Source organism: Peromyscus leucopus, chromosome 18 (assembly GCF_004664715.2).
Source record: "Peromyscus leucopus breed LL Stock chromosome 18, UCI_PerLeu_2.1, whole genome shotgun sequence".
NCBI lineage: Eukaryota > Metazoa > Chordata > Mammalia > Rodentia > Cricetidae > Peromyscus > Peromyscus leucopus.
Window position 1 is genome coordinate 18,970,657 of NC_051078.1, and position 16,311 is coordinate 18,986,967.

The window sequence follows — 16,311 nt, forward strand, 5'->3', positions numbered from 1 at the left end:
GAAAGAAGGTCCTCTGATGGCCATCACTCCCAGGCACTCTGTCTTAGTGCCCACGACAAGTACGAACAGGCCGGGTCAGGGAAGAGCCCTCACCCACCACCCACTCCGTTCTGTACACCCTCACATCCGTCCTTTCCCTCTCCATTAAGAACTGGATGAGGGCCTGGAAAGGTGGCTGGAAAGAGGTTGTACTGCTTGCTATTGCAGAGGCCAGGAGTTGAGAGGCCAGCCAGCTCACATCTGCTAACCACTTCACCTCCAAGGACTCAGATGCCCACTTCTGGTCTCCTCAGGCACCCGCACTCTCATATACATACCCCACGCACACACGGCACACATACTTAAAAATAAAATTAAAGCAGAAACATTATTTTTTTCTGCCTGTCTTCTCCCTACCTGCTACACATAAACTTCCTGGATCTGCCTAGAAAGCTATGACTAGTTACAAGTCTTTCTCCATGTCGGCTGGCCACCAGGATTGATTCTACAGAGATAGAAGGGTTTGGACCGGTGTGTTCTGTTAATAAAGCCAAGGCTATTTATCAATGTCTGTGATACACCTTGGCCAATAGCTTGTCACATCAGTTCCCTCGGAGCCTCTGAACTCCTGGTCCCCTGCTTCTGGCACTAACAATAGTCACTATCCTGTGGCCCACATTCCCAACACCAACACCTTCCCAAAAATGTCTTTGTAGTTCATTACCATTATATCAGAGATCTAATTGGGGGAATCTCCATTGTGGTCCAAGTATGAAAATATTCCACCTGCATTTTGAAGAGAGATACTAAAATGTTTCTATTTCTGGAACATTCCAGAATGTTCCACATATATAAACTCAATCTATAGGCTGCCTAAGGAAAAGTCCTGGTATAAAGAGCAAAATCAGTTCCCAGTGAATGTCATTGGCACACCACCCAGAAGATGAACTCTGCAGTAACAAATGGCACATTTCAATTACTTTATTTTATTTTTCCTTGTCCTTTTTATCTGTTTCACTCTGCTTAACAAGAACTCACTCTGTCTCCTGGACTGGCCTTGAAGTCATGGGTTCAAACCCAAGCCTCCAGAGTGCTGAACAAACACAAGCCACCACATCCCACAGATGTTTACATGTGCTTATCTGCTCCTTGTCCTGAAGGCCACTAACTTCCCACCCCAAATACTCCTGCCCTCCCAAAATACAGGGACGGCTACATTAGAAGTGACAAGTGACTTGTCTTCTGCCTGTCACACGCCAGTGTGTAGGTACCAGTTGTTCACCTCACTTACCATCATACAGCAAAGACCCTGCCGGAAATGCCTCCTTTCTCGGCCCCTCTTTTATTCCATCTAAGTCTCAAAATTCTGGAGGTTTTGGTCTTCAGTAGAAGATGCTTCCAAGAGAGAGATGAAGGCCTAAGAGAAGGATGTAGTTTGCTGGCAATGCCTCTGAAGCTTAAATATTTTTACATCGTATTTCTGTCCTTCATCTAAACAGTAGCTTGAGTTCACTAAGGCCACTCCGTACAGAAGAAATGTAGTATAATCCATATCTAATTTAAATAATAATTACTATAATTATTATAGCGGTCTGCCTGCTTCTACCTCCCGAGTGCTGAGATTAAAGACATGGGCCACCACACCCTGCCCTCAGCAATTTTTTAGTACATATAAAAACAAGGAAAAAGGAGCTGAGCATGATGATATATTCCAGTAATCCCAGAACTCAGGAGACTGAGGCAGGAGGATTGTGAAGATGGCCACCCTGGACATAGTAAGACTCCCTACCCCAAAACCCCGGAAAAAATAATAATAACAAAAATACAGTAGAAAGCTAGCGGAACTAATTTTGAATTGTATTGCGTGGTGCTGTCCCCTTCTCATTGCCCTAGTTTGAGACGCCAGGCTCTCTTCACCAATGTGTTGGAAAGACATCAGCAGTCATGTTATAACAGCGCAGCCATCCACTGAAGCTGGAGCAGACCCTGACCCAGTGGGGTACAGGAAGTGACCACACAGGGCCTCAGGCAGTCCTCAGCTGTTCCACTGACAGCCAACTCAGAGGATGTGTGTGGCGGTTTGAAAAGAAACGGGCCCCCATAAACTCGGGTGTTTGACTGCTTGGCCCATAGGGAGGGGCACTGTTAGGAGGCGTGGTCTTGTTGGAGTGGGTGTGGCCTTGTTGGAGGAAGTGTGTCACTGTGGAGGCGGGCTTTCAGATCTCCTACGCTCAAGCTAAGCCAAGTGGGGAGGTCTCCTGCTGCTGCTGCCTGTGGATCAAGAACTCAGAACTCTCAGCTCCTTCTCCAGCGCAGTCTCTGCTTGCATGCCGCCATGCTTCTCATCACGCCGATAACGGACCAAACCTCGGAAACTGGAACCCAGCCCCAGTTAGATGTGTTCTGTGTCATGGTGTCAACTTCACAGCAATAGAAAACCTAAGACACTCTGTGACACAGTTGTCGCTGTGTGTCACCTCGACTGTTACTGGACACATCTGTGTAATAAGAAGCAATAAGAGAGATACCCAGCATCCTTGGGGGAAATAATAGATGAAAATTCTTAATCCTCACCCTGAGAAATGATGCTCTCAAGGTAATCATCCTTCGCCATCAAGGGAAAACAAATAAGAGTTCCACTGAAACTAGATGTGGTGGGACAAGCCTGTGATCCAAGCCTCGGAGGCCGAGGCAGGAAGGTCTCAAGTTCAAGGCCAGCTGGAGATGCGGCTCAGTCTGACATACGTGAGGCACTGGACTCATCCCCAGGACCAGGAGAAACAAAACAATAGGAATGAGAGCTGCATTGGGCGTCCACCTTGCAGTCAGAACAGTTATCACCAAGTAAGCAAAGAGCACTAACGCTCATGAGGACGTGTGCAAAGAGGAACTCGAATTTACCAGTGGTTATCGTCAAGTAAACAAAGGACCACAAAAGCTGGAAAAGAGGAACCCTAATTTACTGCTGGGGGCAGGGGCGGGGGCGGGGGCGGACCGGGACATATAAACCCAATGTGGCCACTATGGAAATCAGTGTGGAGGTGCCTCAAAGAAACAACTAAAATACAGCCACCTTCCGGTCCAGCTCTACCACTCCTGCGAATACACCTAGACTAGAGGAATCTGAGTCAGGGCTACTTGCACATCCATGTTTACAGCTGTGCTATTCACCGCAGCCAAGATACGGAACCAACCCTAGGTGCATCGACAGATGCAAAGGTAAAGATCATGTGATATTTATGTATACTATTTATATATTATATACGTATGCATTTTAAGTAGAGTTTTATTCAGCCACAAGAAGAATGAATTGTGTTGTTTGCAGGAAAACGGATGGAATCAAGTATAGTGAAATAAGCCAGACTCAGAAAGACAAACAGCACATCTTCTCTCCTATGGGGGATTTAGATTCAAGTGTAAACCTACACGAATGCATGGAAGACATGAAAATAGAAGGTAGCTATGGGTTGGGACGGACCGATCTAAAGGATGGAAGAGTGAGGAACCAGAGATGATATTTGGGGCATAAAGTCAAAATACTGCACATTTTCTCTCACATGCAAAATCTAGGTCTACACACACACACACACACACACACACACACACACACACACACACACACAATGAAGTCCATTATCTTGTAGGCGGTCTAAGGAAATCAGTGAAGAAGAAAATGCACCCTAGGAGGAGGGACCTTGTGAACTTACTGCTTCAGGAGTGCTCACAGCAGGGTAATGTTTACCCAGACCAGATGTCTTAGCAGCAGAGCAGAACACACTTCCCATCTCCCTGCTGGCCTGAGCAGAGGCCACATTGTCCCAACCACAAGATCACACAACTCGGGTTTATGTAACTCCTTTAGATTCGGAAAATTAATAAAAGGGCACGGGAGAGGGGATGGGTGCCTAGGCACAGGAGATGGGGAGATGGTGTAGACTAAAGTCATAACGAACTGGGTGCAAAGATCTAGTTGGCTGCAGTCGGTGACTAGGAGGTGTGCAACACCCCAGCCACAGTGCAGGAGGGTGCGCCTCTGGTCACTGCAGGATGGTCGGGTTCTGTGAGCTGCCTGTGCAAGAACAAGGAAAACTACAGTGTAGAAACAGGAACGGTCAACATTGGGTTGCTTCAGGTCACCTTCGTGTACAAACTGGAGCAAAAGGCATTTCCTTACGCTGGCCCAGACTGACTGAGTCGCTGACGATTGACTGAGGCATCTTCTGTTGGTGAGAACACTAGTTGTGAGGGTTAATCTTGACTGTCCGTTGGGTAGGATCTGGAATCACTGAGGAGATAGACTTCGGGGTATGTAGTGAGGGATCATCTAAATTAGGTTAAAATAGGAAGTCCCACCCTAAATGTTGGTGGTACTATACCGCGAGATCCCAGGCAGCATAAAAGGGGTTCGAATGCCAGCAATCATCTCTCTCCTGACTGCTGATACAATGTGACCAGCAGCCAGCTCAGGCTCCCTAACTTCCCACCACAGCAGACTGTGCCCGTAGACTGTTAGATAAAGTCAACCCTTCTTCCTTCATTAAGCTGCTGATCTAGTTTGGTTTCTGTTGCTGTGAAAAAAAAAAAAAAAAGCCAGCTGAAAGCAGCTTACAGGAGGGAAGGGCTGGCTTATTTGGCGTACACTGCTGTGTCGTGGTCCATCATGGCAGGGGGTGGACAGCGGCTCAGGCGGGGACGGGAGCAGGAATCATGACTGAACACTGCTTACTGGTTTGCCCTTCTGCTTCTGCTCAGCTTGCTTCCGTTTACAGCCCCAAGCCAGGGATGGCTCCGCTTCCTTTTCTCACTCCGCCCCTGTCTCTCTCACATCTGTGAAGACACGAGGAGAAAGTAGCCATCTATAAGCCTGGTCGAATCTTCTCTGACACCCTCATCTGGCGCTTCCTAGACTGTGAGGACAAATGCTTGCTACTTCAGCCAACTGGTCTGTGGCATTTGGTGATGGCATCCTGGGCCAACAAACTCACAAGCCAAATATACTACCACTTCTGCAGTGAAATAATGTTCAAACTAAGTGTGCTAAAGACAATAAATACTTTTTTTTATGGTTTTTCAAGACAAGGTTTCTCTGTGTAGCTTAGGAGCCTTTCCTGGAACTCACTCTCTAGCCTAGGCTGGCCTTGAACTCACAAGAGATCTGCTTGCCTCTGCCTCCCAGTACTGGGATTAAAGGCGTGCGCCACCACCACCCAGCTACTATTCTTATTTATAATAGATCACTAAGCAAAGTAGTTAAATAAATATAGATTGAAAAAATACCCTTCTAAGTTTGACTCTAATTATGTACTAAGATTGATTTTTCTACTCAACTGCTCTGCATGCAAATCCATTTAACAAATTTCCTCATAGAGTAGGATTTGTCTGTTGCATTAGTTATCAATTACAGATGGATAGCCTGTTAAACCCTGGGAACTACATTTGGAAGAGACATTCAGGTCCCTGACAAACCGTCCCTTTGAAGATCTCAAAGCCAATCATGGAGAATCCACCTACCACGTCAAATCTCTTACTAGACAGATGTTCTCCTTTTCACATGCTCACATGAAGAGATCAGTGACCAGAAATGATCTCTGTTTCTTAGGAAATAACTGCATCACAGACTGTAATCTAATTCCAGGCGTGCTTGGCCCATTACATTCACAGTTCATGCCTCAGTAGGGCAGTATACAAAGGTCTACATGCCAGGAAATATTTATAACATCAGGCTTTGCCACTGACATTATAAATACTTTCACAGCTAACATCTACCTAAGAGAGGACCTAACAAATTAATCAAAATGTTAGTTGCTTCCCCGTTAGCAGGAATGCTGTTATTCCAGGTTTCAGATGCATGACGATCTTAAACTCAGTGGGTAGCTGTGATAAGTTACATTTTATATGGTGATATGTTAGAGCATGGCTACCTGCTTGGCCAAACACGACTCACCCTGGTGTTGTGAAGGTGTCTTGTAAATGTGATTGACACTCTGCAAGCAGTTGACTCTAAGTCAAGGAGTTGTCAAAGTACTATAGAGTGATTATGCATATACACATCAAAACATCCTTCTAATTCTGCTTTTATGAGAAAAATCCAACCTAACACTTGAACTTTCCAAATGCTCACATTGCTCTCATGATTTAATCCTTGTTCTATTTTATAAGTTGCTTCTGACCAAGGATTGGTGCACACTTCCTTATTGTGACTGCATTTAATTAATATGTGCTTAGGATCTTGCATTATTCGGCCTTAACAGTGTTTTCCCATTTCCACTAGTTTTTGATTCTCATTTTACAGAGCATCTCCTGTGACTCGTCACTCACTTTTGAAGTTTCTCATCCTGTTTTGACTTCTGATGGTCTACTTTTCAGTACAACAGATGTCACGGTCCGTGACCCGTGGTCTGTAATAACTCCACTCGATGCATTATTGATTGCAACAGATACCCCCTCTCCTTCTAACTTCACTGTTACCTACAGGTTCAGCACTAACACATTTTAAAATGAATTTAACTCCAAATTTCAAAGGAGCACACACACACACACACACACACACACACACACACACACGCGCGCGCGCACACACACACACACACACACACACACACACACACACACACACACGCATGCACAGTGGGTACAATAGCAACAGACAAGAACGCTGAGTCACAAATGAGATTTGTCCTCAGTGTGGCCAGAAGGCTTCTACGGTCAGCACTTTGGGGATTCTGTAATTGCAGGGAAATGGATGGTGGACCTGTACCTGCCTCCTGACGAAATGTCACATGTTTCGAAATGTGCTTGTCCTTGTTTGAATAAGTATCAAGACAGAGTGTTCTCTGCAGAGAGAGCTCTTCCTGCCGCCCACTTTGGTTGCATGTGGGACATTAATAAAGTGACAGTGATGTCACCCTCCTGGCTTGACTTCCCTGGCTGAGGCTCCAGATGCACTCGGCAGAGCTGGCTGATGAGCTTGCCCTCCCAGCTCTCAGGACTCTCATCATTTTAAGTCCTGAACAACCTTCATACTCAGACAGAATCCTATATACACTAATGCCACACTCCACAGAGCTTTCTTCTCCTGCTGAGGGCCTCTGGCCTCCAGATTCCGGCCCCCCACTTAGCTTAATTACCTTTCTCACCAGTGTGACCAAAGACCCAACAGAAATACATGAAGTAGGGCTGGAGAGATGGCTCAGCGGTTAAGAGCGCTGGCTGTTCTTCCAGAGGTCCTGAGTTCAATTCCCAGCAACCACATGGTGGCTCATAACCATCTGTAATGAGATCTGGCGCCCTCTTCTGGCCTGCAGACAGAACACTGTGTACATAATAAATCAATCTTTAAAAAAAAAAAAAGAAAGAAAGAAATACATGAAGTAGGACAGGCTTCTTTCGACTCACGGTTCCAGAGTTCCAGCCCTTCATGGCCCTTTGAGTCTGGGTGTGTGGAGAAGCGGAATAAAACTCAGAGGAGGAGGAGGCTGCTCATCATATGGCTGGCAGGAAGCAGACAGCAGCAGAGAGGGTCTGGGGTAAGACACAAACCCAAACATACATCTTGAGTGACCTACTCCTCTGTCCAGGACACGCCTCCTAGAGCTGTCAGAACCTCCTAAGACAGTTCACCTAGCTGGGAGCAAGCATTCAGCTTATGAGCCTGGGGAGACATTAACCCTGGTGAATATGTTTTCTTAGTCTACTGACTCTATTTCATCTGTCAGGGCTACAAGGACATGGACAGGCTGATAGACCAGAGACCCTGAATGCCCAAGTTCTGTTCTGAAACAAAACATGTATGGAAAACCATGGGGGCGGGGGTGAGGAAGCATGTTCTCTTTAGATGGGTTCTCATACAATCGAGAGTGGGCCACGTAGACGTGAGTGTATGTTGCCCAGACTAGGCTCAGCTCCTGGGTCTTCATCCCTAGCTCTGGCCCTGTGAAGGAAAGGCATTGAGAAGCCTATAGCCTAGCCATACTCTTCCCTGTTCGGGGTGAAATGAGGAGATGCTGGAGGAAGAGGAAGGCGCTGGGACTGTCTCCTTGCCAACAGCATCTCTTGAGTTTTGTCCTACTTGTTATTCAGCCCTATTATGCAATGGGTTTCACATCCATCCTCATCTACTCTGGCTTCTGGGGGATGAAGAGTACCCAAAGAGCCAGGTTTAGTGGAACACCTTCCCCAGACACACTATTAATCATGCACAAAGAGTGGACTCCCCAGAAACCTGCCTGAGCACGTCCCCCTGCTTTTGACAGAGAGGCAAATAATGCAATGTGGGATGGTGGAACTCTGAGCTTCTCCTGGCTGACCCAGTGGGTGCTTTATGGAGTGAGACTGAGCACACGAAAACAGCCCATCTTCTTTCTAATCAAGAGCATCCCTCAGCACTGAATACAGAACAAAGAATACTGCTCAAGGGACCGGGGACATAGCTTCCTGGTGGGACTCTTGCCTGGCGTGTGCAAAGCCCCGATTTTGTTCCCCAGCATTGTAAGAACCATTACCACAGGCATCACCAACAAAAAAATGGCCACACCAGCCTCTTGCTTACCTACCACCTCAGAGGAGGTCATTCTCTTCAGCCTGGGCAGCAAATTAAAGCCACTGACAATATAGCTTCCAGTAGACCTCAATAGGCCCTCTGCGGTAGAGGTCACCCCAAGAACAAAGTCCGACCCACAAAGTACTTTCTCGCATCCTGTTTTCTCATTTAGAATCTTGGCCTGACGCCCTTGTCTGTTTGTGTTCCTTCCAGAAGTGTCTAGACCTTAGGTCTAATTACGCTGCATGTGAGAACACCCGCGCGGAGGGCGTTCCATCAAGCCCTGTCATCCTTGATAAGCTGCATCCTTTAAAGGGCCTGGATTCGTCTTCTGTCATTTCACGTGTGTGCCTGGATCTGCCCGGGGGCGGGGGGTGGGTGGGGGGTTCGTTTTGATATCTGGCAAGATCTGGGCTTACTCTCAAGTCTCACTGGAAACTCACTGTTAACATAAAAATTCATTTGTTAATTAATTGGAATTCTATCTCTGATGAGCTAATGGCACTCTCTTATTAATTATCATATGCTAAGTGGTCTGAAACAGCACCCCCCCAGTGTGGTTAATACAAAAGCCGCTTTGGGTACTAATGTAAGTAAAGGCTTAATCCTTTTCGTGAATTACAAGTTTACATGAGGAACACTTTTTCATCTCTAGCTAAAAGCCAAGAAATCACTAGAACTTGCCCAAGCCTAATTCGATTATTTCTAATTTGATTAATTAATTAACCATTAATTCTATTTGGCTGATAAGGAAACAGATTTGATTGTTTCTAATATGATTAATTAATTAATTATTAATTCTATTTTGCTGATAAGGAAACTGAGGCACAAAGAGGTATGATAAAATGCTCAAAATTATATAACCAGTAAAGCTGGAATTTGAACTACAGAGAACTTGCTGATAGACACTATACTTATAAACACTGTACCCAACTGTACCTCCCCGTCGGCCCATCTTAGCAAGGCCAAGAGGCCTTCTGTGACCAAGCCGCACACCCCTCAGAGGGATCATTCTTTTTTTTTTTTGAAATTTTTTTATTTTAATTTTAAATGCCAAATGTCATTTATTGAAGGAGGTAGGAGGTCTTAATCACAGGCTTACAGCACAATGGGAGGACCCCGGAGGGCAGAAGTTCGCTATTGATGTTTTACAGTTTTGCATCTAAGCTGTTAACGCCCATTATTCAGGATACACAGACAAGGAACTTCCCTTTAGCATTCAGGAGGGTGAAACCTGGCAGGGAATTAGCATAGGGAGGATATCAAGGTCAAGGTCTGCAAGCAAGGCAACAGTTATCCAAAACAGGGACCAGGGACCTACAGGTCCCCCTTTTATTAAAAAATGAGCTTCTGACTTGGGTTGCGTGGGACATCAGCAGGTCACCTTAACCGTCATGGAGATGCCTGCCTAGGCCACACAGGTGCTCTGTCTTAGGTTGGTGAGTGCCCCCCAGGCATTACATGAGGGATCATTCTTAGACAAGGTTATTCCACGCCTACCAGACAAGCCTCCCTGCTGCTCCTTGAAGATTTTCAACACACCCTCACTTTAGGGCACCTGAACCCTGTGCTTCCCATACCCACAAGGCTGTGTCTCTGGATAGCCCCAAGGTTCCCCCCAACACTTCTGTTAGAATCTAATCAAATATCACCTCCATAAAGCAGCCTCTTGATCTCTCTGTGCGTGAAGGGCCCCGCCTCCTCACCTTCAATCTTTTCATCTGGATTACGTCTCTTTGCGGCGCACACACACGAGCACACGCACAGAATAAATTGATGTAAAAAAATGAAAAACAACAACACACAAACAAAACAAGCTAGTATCCAGGCTCTGAGCTACATGCTTCCTGTGGTTTATGCCATTTTATTGCTACAATGTTCTTTAAGAGAAAGTGTACACAGTGTTTACATGTGTGAGCCTCGGGTCTAGATCTCACCGGGTCGGACTCCTCCGTTCCTCCATCCCCTCCGCCGTCTGTAAAGCGATCATACTGCTTCATGTTCACGGGTAACTGAGCAGCTGTGGGGGTTACATGGGTTTATTCAGGCGCAGCGCTTACACAGAGTTTGGAGGGTAGCAGACATTCAAAGTCCTAGCTATGATCAAGCTTAATTTCCAGAAAACCAAGGTGGAATGCTGTTAAACTCCTTGTCTAAGGTCTCAGACTGAGGCCTAGCTGGGGTTCAAGGCCTGGCTCTGTTTAGCATCATATTTCAACTAAGCAGTATCTTCTGCTCATCTAGCTCTGTGCAGAGAGCCTTCAGGGAAGTAAGGAGAGTCCAGAAAGACCCCAGGGTCTGGACCAGTGTTCTTTTTAGACATAGTACACAAAGGGCTGAATATTTATTACAGAATCACTGGGAAGCATCACTAGGGAATTGTTATGGGCTTGTAAATAAAACCGGGCTTGATAATGGTGACTGTGAGAGGCACTGATTTTATATTCTGTCTTGAAAAAAAAAATTGTTCCATTTTTCCTATGATGGGTTGATAAAGCTGAAAGGGAAAATAATTCTTCTAGAAGTAACTTTAAGAGTGAGCCTTCTGTCTTGATGCCATGCAAATATTTCTTAGGACACACAGAACATTAGCCAGGAAAAAAATAAATAAACTGAACTTTAGGAAATTAGGGTTTTTGTTTTGTTTTGTTGTTTTTCATCAAGACACATCAAAATAATGAGGATGAAAGCCAGAGAGTGGGGAAAGGTATTTACAATACTTACAACCAACAAGGGATTTATGTTCAAGTTATATACACAGACAGACAGACAGACACACACACACACACACTAATGACAAAAGTACCAGGTGACTCCATAGGAAAGTCAGCAAAGGCTGTCCTCCCTCCCTGACTCCATTCCCTGGGGACTCCTCCAAACCTCTGCACACCCAGCTTTCCTCCTTTCGGGGGGCCCTCTCGGCCCTCCATTCCAGCCCGTTTCCATTCCTCTGGCACTCTACCCGGGAACCCAGCAGCTAGGCAGGCTGGAATCAGGCCGTCTTCACTGTCCTTCCTGCTCTCCATTACAGATCCCCCAGTCTCATCCCCAGCCCTAGCAGACCCCTTGCAGGGGCTGTCCTTCTTTACCCCCTTTCTGCTTCCATGCTTGGGAACTCCACTGAACCTCAAGGCAGGTCCAGCTTTCTCCCTCCCTGCGGCCCTCTCAGCACCCGGTTCTAGTCCACTCCCTTTCCTCCGCTGAGTCAGCCACCAGTACCTGGAGGGACTCCATCTGGGAACTCAGCAGCCAGGCTGCCCAGGAATCTGCAGGCTGTCTGCACATTCCTTCCTCTGCTGCACTGCAAATCCCCCAGTCTCAACCCCAGCCCTGCAGCAGACCACATGCAGGGGCCTCTCTTCCATCTCTACCTCCATTCCCTGGAGACTCTACCAAATCCTGTGGTAGCTTTTCTCCTTCCTGGAGATGTTTCCCCTTCTAGCCCATTCCCATTTCTTCATGCCACCCCCTGTGGTGGTCTGAATGAGAATGGCCCCCATAGGTTCACAGATTTGAATTCTTGGTCACTAGGGAGTGGTACTATTTGAGAAGGATTAGGAGGCATGGCCTTGTGGGAGGAAGTGTGTCACTGGGGGTGGGCTTTGAGGTTTCAAGAGCCCAAGCCAGACCCACTGTCCCTCTCTTCCTACTACCTGTGATCCAGATGTAGAACTCTCAGCTACCTCTCCAGCACCATGTCTGGCTGTGTACCACCAGGCTCTCCACCATGACGAAACATTTGAAACTGTAAGCCAGCCCCAATTAAATGTTTTCCTTTATAAGAGTTGCTGTGGTCATGGTGTCTCTTCACAACAATAGAACACTAAGACAGCCACAATACCTAGAAACATGTTCTACCCGGGACCCCCAGTGGCCACACCTGGCAGGAACTCAGAAACACTACCTACCAGGCCACCCACAGCCACCACACACTCTCAATATCCAACAACAGAAAACAAGGAGCAGACTATCCATCCAACAAAGACAAGACCAGATATCAGCATCTCGAATCACAATCATCCCAAGTGTAAAGACACAATCCTTCACACCAAAGACAATATGTCTCCACCAGAACCCAGCAACCCTACTACAATCGTCCTGAGAAATACAGTCTAGCTGGAGGACAAGACAAGGACTTCAGAGACAGCCATTACATCTATGTTCAGGGACCTTAAAGAGATTATGAATGGATCTATTAATGAAGTCAATGAAATCACCAACTAGGAAGAGATGAAGAAAACTGTTCAAGGCATGAAAGGAGACATAGATCCACTCACTACAGAAACCCAGACTGGGATAAAATTGGAGATGAAAAATTTAGAAAGTCAAACATACTACTGCAGAGATACTTGCTCATCCATGCTCTATTCACAATCTCCAGAAAATTGAAACAAGCTACATGTCTATCAGTGGTGAATAAATTTTTTTAAATGTGGTACATTTATACAATGGATTATCACTCAACTGTTAAAAAAAGACCATAACATTTATAGGTAAATGGATGAAGCTAGGGGGAAAAAATCATCCTAAGGTAGGTAACACAGACCTAAAAATACAGATATGGTATGAATTCTCTTAGATGTGGATGTTAGCTTTTAAGTCTTTGATAAGCAGGCTATAGTCCATATAATGACAGAGGTTAGGTATAGAGTAAGGGACTAGGGCAGAGGGAAGAATCTCCTGAGGATGGGGAAATAGAATATATAATTATAGATGGTTGGGGGCAGGGAGACTGGAATGGGAGAATTAATCAGAGAGAGGGGAAGAAAGGAGTATAGGAAAGAGCAGCTAAAACTAAAGGCCATCTGAGGGTTCATATGGAAACCCACTACAGTAGGAACTTCTTAAACTATATACACATATGGAAGAAATCTAAGAAGAATCACCAAGCACTGAGGGAGACAAAGCCCCAGTTAGACACCTCTCACCACCAAGTAAAATCTCCAGTGCCAGGAATGGCTTATTTCTAATTGGTTTATTGGCCATGGGAACCCCATGGAAACCCCCAAACAACTCAAGCTATTGCCATTGCTATTGGTTGCTCCCCACAAACTCTGGTAAGGCCCTATTGCTGAAGACAACACCCATATAACTCATTGAACAAGGAGGGGTCGAGCTAGTGCCTACCTAGAGCTTTCCTCCCTACTGACCAGTGTGCATGGAACTAGAAGGTCCTCTGCATGCCACCAGAGGAGGAAGGTGAACCCAACCCAGCCACATACCCTTCGATCTACAGTGGTGGCCTGACTACATGATACCCTGGTGCAAATAGTACCACAAAGCTCCCAGGAGTAACCAACCACTGACTGGATTAAAGGACCTGGAACCCATGTCTGACATTGCTTGGGCAGCCAAGAACCTGAGACTTGATAGGCCATGGACCTAGCGGAAAACCAGACACTACTGTTCTGTATCTACAAAATGACTCCTAATAATATTCTGCTATACTCGTAGGTCATGTCTCGATCAGCCATCATTGGAGAAGCTTCCTCCTGCATTAGATGGCAACAAATACAGAGATTCTCAATTGGACAATGAACAGAAAATGAGAGGCCCTGGAACGCCCAGCCCTAAATGGATGTCTTTATCAAACCCTCCCCTCAGGGCTCACATAGCTGTGGATGAGGAGGCAGGAGGATGATAAGAGTCAGTGGGGATGGAAGCTATCAAGGAAGCTAACTCACTGATGTACGTATGAACTCACACAGACCGTGGCCGCATTCACAGGACCTGCACAGGCCCAAGCCACATGGGCCCAGCGCTGAGACAGGGAAGTAGATGTGAGTGCCTATCCCTATCCAAGACGCCACCCCCAACTGACGACCCCTTGCAAAGGAAAAATTAGTTTCTCCAAGGGCATCTCACTGGGTACACAAACCACACTCAAGGTCAGGCCCCAGGCCCAGCAGGAGACGGCCAACACAAAATGAACTCAGTGGTATCTTTGGAAGGTTTTTGTCTGATAATGTTTTGTCTGAACATTTTTTTTTAACCTAACAGGTCTTTTGCTTATATGGTATGTTTTCTAAAGGTTTGTTTTTATGGGATTTCTGTGTGTATGAGTATGTATGTCTCTGCATCGATATATGTTTCTTGTGCTTTTTCTTTGGCTTTTTTTTTCTGTTTGTTTTGTCTGATTTCATTTTGTTGTTGTTGTTGTTTCCTGTTTTCTAATGAGAGCAAGAGAGGAAGAAAAGGCGTGGATTTGGGTGAATGGGGAGGTGAGAAGTGTCTGGAAAGAATTGGGGAAAAGGGAACAGTGATCAGAATATATTGTACCAAAAAAAATCTATTTTCAATAAAAATTAAAGTCATTAAAACAAGAAAAGTCAGCAAAAGGCATTAACATGAATTCCACAAAAGAGGTCCCTAAAATGGCCAATGAAATTTGCTTATGTTTTTAAATCCAGAAAGTGTGACGAGTTCTCAATTAATATTCAAGGTAAGAAAATCCAGAAAAGTCCAATAGTATTCCAGCAGGATGAAGTGCCGAACTCTATCCAAGAGTCATCTTGCTGGAATACCGGACATGGTCAAGCTCCAGTTCACAAATGTGGAGGGAAAGTTTAAAGCACGGGGCACTACCAGGGCTTGAGTTTACATACAAGGAACAAGAAGACTTGGGCAGAGGTGACAGTGAGCTGTCCAAAGGCTGCCTCTCTTTAACTAGCAGCTTGGACAATGACGCTCTTGACAGTAGTTGGGACTGAGATCAATAGGGAAAAGTCTCAGCAAGTCTCCCAAAGTGACTCCTTAATGACGGATAAGGCATGTCAGTAAAAAGCTCAAGGTTGTACTGTGAGCACTCAAAGAAACTGATCAAAAGGAACCGCCTCTGTGGGTCATCTTTGCTCCATCCCCTTGTGGGGCAGCCTCCCTCTGGCTGGGGGGCTGATCTGCCTGTGGTCTCTTCCAACTTCCAGCCAGGCCTTTTCATTCCAGGCTACCGAAATAGTGGCTTCTCTCCAGCCTGATTTGTTCCATGTTTTCTTCAGGGGGTCGAGGCTGAGTCCAGACCGCTACAACTCATTCAGGGTTTCCTTTGTACATTTTCAAGGAACTCACTCCTAGAGGTCTTCAACCTGCAGAGGTTTCTGCACGGTTTCTGCTCATTTGTGTGAGACACAAAGAAGTTCCCTTAAGCAGCTTCAGCCTTCACAGAAAGAAGGAAAACAATGCCCACCAGGTGGCTGAATTCCAGAGCTGCCCTTTATCTCTTCAGTAAGGGTACCCCGGGGTCAGCCTCCTTTCTGCCAGTTATTCTAGTCCAAGGCACAATAGTATCACTGTTGACCTGGTGTCATTCCATGAAGAGATTTTTAAAAAGCCAAACCACAGCGTCTCTGCTATAAGAGCACTTTCCAGAGAAAATAATCTCCAAGTGATTTTTCTGTTTTACACAGGGTCTGACTATGGAGGGCAGTGGTTCTCATCCTTCCTAACGCTGCGACCCATTAATAAAGTTCCTCATGGTGTGGTGACCCCCAACTATAAAATCATTTTCATTGCTACTTCATAACTGTAAGTTGGCTACTGTTATGAATTGGAATGTAGATAGCTGTGGTTTTTGATGGTCTTCCAATCTGGTGCTAAAAGCTTGATGGATTCTCAGGGGGTCGCTGGTATACACTCCACAGTGGAAGACCAAACACCCAGTTCCGGTGTCGGTGAAGGAGGAGAGTAACAGTAGCAGCAGCAGCAGAGTAGATGTGCTCACCAGCAGGCAGCTAAGCAGGGCAGGCAACAGCAGCACGGCTTTCCCTGGGGCCTTTATATTTAGGCTTCTTTGGGAC

General features: G+C 45.9%; 1 long non-coding RNA gene across 1 annotated transcript; it reads left to right on the forward strand.

The window, feature by feature from the left end:
• The first annotated feature begins 2,310 nt into the window (after positions 1-2,310).
• On the forward strand, positions 2,311-5,047 carry LOC119089260. The gene is made up of 3 exons (XR_005093128.1): positions 2,311-3,198; positions 3,305-4,205; positions 4,732-5,047. It is a non-coding gene; the product is annotated as an uncharacterized LOC119089260 (long non-coding RNA).
• Positions 5,048-16,311: the final 11,264 nt, after the last annotated feature.